Source organism: Carassius auratus, chromosome 2, assembly GCF_003368295.1.
Source record: "Carassius auratus strain Wakin chromosome 2, ASM336829v1, whole genome shotgun sequence".
In the NCBI taxonomy this organism is placed as follows: domain Eukaryota; kingdom Metazoa; phylum Chordata; class Actinopteri; order Cypriniformes; family Cyprinidae; genus Carassius; species Carassius auratus.
Genome location: NC_039244.1, coordinates 11,909,991 through 11,913,917, shown reverse-complemented (window position 1 = coordinate 11,913,917; position 3,927 = coordinate 11,909,991). Strand labels below are relative to the sequence as shown.

Sequence of the window (3,927 nt, the reverse complement as noted above, 5' to 3'; positions counted from 1 at the left end):
CGAATTTAGCCAGGATGCCGAGGTCACACCTCTACTCCTTTCGAAAGACATCCTGGGATTTTTAATGACCACAGAGAGTCAGGACCTCGGTTTAACGTCTCATCTGAAGGACGGTGCTTGTTGACAGTATAGTGTCCCCATCACTACACTGGGGCGTTAGGACCCACACAGACCACAGGGTGAGCACCCCCTGCTGGCCCCACTAGCACCTCTTCCAGCAGCAACCTAGTTTTCCCAGGAGGTCTCCCATCCAGGTACTGACCAGGCTCAGCCCTGCTTAGCTTCAGTGGGCAACCGGTCTTGGGCTCCAGGGTGATATGGCTGCCGGCATTTATAGATAGATTAGACATTTAGAGCCAAATTGTTTGCAATATTTTCATTATCAAAAGTGATTGACAATTCACTTTAATGACATTACGAAATAGCCTAGGCTAATTACCACCATATTAGCTCTGATACCAAATAAAGTCAACTACATAAATAGGCCTGTATCCATTGCGAACACATTTTATTATTAGTCTTAAAATGTCAATAACATAAAATCATTGTTGAGCCACAACATTGTCAACATACCATAGTTTGACTTGTACTGCGCTGCGCTGATTTCTAAAGACTGCTGCACAGTGGCGGTGACTAGCGTCTTGAGCTCAAACAATGCTAAGAGAGAGCTTATGAATGGTCCAGACCAACCTTACGAAAGTGTGACTTACAGAAGATATACTTAGAGTACAAACGTGTAGGGAATCATGCCATAAGGTTAAGAGAGTGGTTAAGGAATAGGTTAAGAACTACTTGGCGATAAGAACGTTTTGGGGAACAGGGCCCTGAGCTGTTTTGACTGAAAGAAACTTACACTGACATACATTAAAATATGTCAGTTTCATTCTTTTATCTCAAGATTTACACCAGTAATGTTTTCTTCTAATGCGCATTTATAAAAGTTATTTAAAACTTTACTTTCCTTAAGCCTTTTTGTTATTCAAATATTTTGCAGAGTAATTATATTTTTTAACCAAAAAAGTTTTTTATTTATTTATTTATTTATTTTTATTAAAATGCTTATGTATTACAGTTGTTTAAAGATAAAAGGCTAAACTTTTCCTGCCTAACTCCATTCCTGTCTTGTGTTTTGTTTTTTTCTCCCCCAGAGCTCCATGTTTATTATTAAGCCCTTATTTGGTCATTCCTTTTCGTGTCCTTATTATTATCATTTGTTCCAAGTGTTCCCCTTTTATTTCTATTGATCCCAGGTGTGTCCCATTAGTTCCTTTCTTACTTTAGCCCTGTTTTTTCCTGTTTGGCTGTCCGGTATTGATCGTCTATCCCTGTGTGATTTTCTTGATGTAAAAAAGGCTGTGATTATTCTGGAATCTCCTTTGTATCCTTGTTCCTTCACAGCAGGCACATCATGACAATTCTGTGTTTATGTCAAACTGAAAGAATTAAAAGATTCATTTCTATGCATTAAGGTTTATAGGGATTTCATGAAGTAATTAACTATTTGAATAATTAAGTTACTCATTGAGTAATTAAGTTACTTTTCATAGAGAGGAATTAGAAAAGTAATAACAATATTGATGATCTGATAAGTAATTAGAAATTCATTCATTTTTAAAGAAACATAGCCAACACTGTGTGTGTGTGTGTGTGTGTGTGTGTGTGCATGTGTGTGTGTGTGCGTGCGTGCGTGTGCATGTGTGTGTGTGTGTACGGTGTGTATTAGGGCTGGGCAAGTTAACTTTTATTACGCGTTAACGCATTTTTTTTATGATTATTATGAAAGTCCGTTGCTCACTGGCTCTGAATACACTGTGACATGCGTCCCGAGCGCTCGTCAGCGTCGCCCTGGCAACACACTAGAATCACCGGCACGAGCTCATCACGGGCTGAGCGGCCGCACCTGCAGCTCATCAAGCGGCGCCTACTTAGGCAGAGGAGGAAGGCAGAGTGGTGAGGAATGTCTCCCAACAAAGACGCTAACCCTTACCTCCTCTGTTACAGAGAGCAGCGTGTGACCGTCAGCCCCACCAAGGAGAGCACAGCACGGGATCCACCACTCAGGACACAGCGAGCACGAGGGACTTGAAGCGCCACAGGAGATCACCGCCTTCACCCAGAGCACCTACCTTTAATAAATCCACCATTTGGGGACTTTCTCTGTCCATCGGTTGTCGTGTAGTTCCTCACCCCGCCACACTGGTGGAGAATGCGGGCAAGAGTGTGAGGTGGACACCGACAACCGACCCCTGAGGGGACCGTTAAGGCCACCGCAGTCCGGGAGGCGTGGCCAGAGGACGAGTGGGCCCGCCTCCTCCCGCCGCTGCTGACCGGGGAAGCGCAGCGGGCGTATTTCACCATGACGGCCGAGAGAAGCCGGAACTATGGAGAGGTGAAAAAGGAGATCCTGGGCCGAGTAGGCCTTTCCCCAATCTGTGCGGCGCAGCAGTTCCATGACTGGGAATATCGAGCTCGACAGCCCGCTCGCGCCCAGGCGGCCGAACTATCCCGGTTGGCCCAACATTGGCTGTTGACCGGGGGTCCCTCCGCACACCAGGTAGCTGAGCGTGTGGTGATCGACCGACTCCTCCGCGCCCTTCCCCGCGCATTGAGGCAGGCGGCTGGCATGAGGAACCCCACCGATCTCGACGGGCTCGTGGAGGCCATTGAGCTGGCGGAGGCCGCCCAACACCGGGAGATAGGGGAGCGAGCGCCGCCTTTTCCCCGAAGGGTGGTCCAGGAGCGATGCTCGCCGGAGGGCACCCAGCGACCCGTGAGCAGGCCTGCGGTTCCCGGCCCCCAGGACGAGCCAATGCCCACCGAGCCGCCGCGTTCCCCAGGACGGACATGGCTAGCAGGCTGTTCAGTCCACGGTCCAGCGCCGAAGGCACCACGGGCCAAGGTGCGCATCAACGGCCGGCCATTCGTCGCCGTCCTCGACTCGGGCAGCGGGGTAAGCCTGATACAACCGACTGTCCTTCCCCCCTGGCCAGGTTCCAGAGCCCGGCTGGTGATAACGTGCGTGCACGGGGATACCAGGCATGTGCCGGCCCGGAGAGTGACCATCACCGCGACACCTGGTTCCTCGCCAAAGAGCAGCGTGGGGACGAGCGCCTCAAGCATTGCTGGTCTCAAGTGCGGGTGGCGGAAGGAGAGGATCTACAACCAGCTCCCCACCCCACACCCCACTTCATCATCCAAAACGGCCTGCTCTATTATGTCGGCCAGCGGAGGGGGGAGGAAAAGACGCTGTTGGTGGTACCGCGGAGCAAAGTCCCGGCGGTCTTGGAACTCGCCCACGCCCACCCGATGGCTGGCCACCTCGGCGCCCAAAACACTGTGCAACGGATCCGGGACCGCTTCCACTGGCCAGGACTGGAGGCGGATGTCAAGCGGTACTGCCAAGCGTGCCCGACGTGCCAACGGACCTCGCCACATACTCCTCCCCCTAGCCCGCTGATCCCGCTGCCGATCATTGAGGTGCCCTTCGAGCGCATCGGGATGGACCTGGTGGGGCCGCTGCCGAAGTCCGCCCGGGGGCATGAACATATCCTGGTTATCGTGGATTATGCCACCCGCTACCCAGAGGCCATTCCCCTCCGCAAGGCCACCGCCAAAAACATTGCACAGGAGCTCTTCCTACTGAGTAGTCGGGTTGGCCTACCAGCGGAGATCCTGACCGACCAGGGCACCCCTTTCATGTCCCGGATCATGGCTGACCTCTGCAAACTCCTCAAAGTCCGACAGATCCGGACCAGCGTATACCATCCACAAACCGATGGGCTCGTGGAACGCTTTAACCAGACCCTTAAACAGATGCTGCGGCGTGTCGTGGCCGAGGACCGACGTGACTGGGAGAGAAGATGAAGCCATTCGGTATATGGGGATGATTTAGGAGACCATAATGGTCAGAGGGCAATGGGAAAATTT

General features: G+C 51.3%; 1 pseudogene; it reads right to left on the bottom strand.

Moving 5' to 3' along the window:
• Positions 1 to 212: 212 nt before the first annotated feature.
• Positions 213 to 329, bottom strand: LOC113041225 (uncharacterized; annotated as a pseudogene).
• Between the last annotated feature and the right edge of the window lie 3,598 nt (positions 330 to 3,927).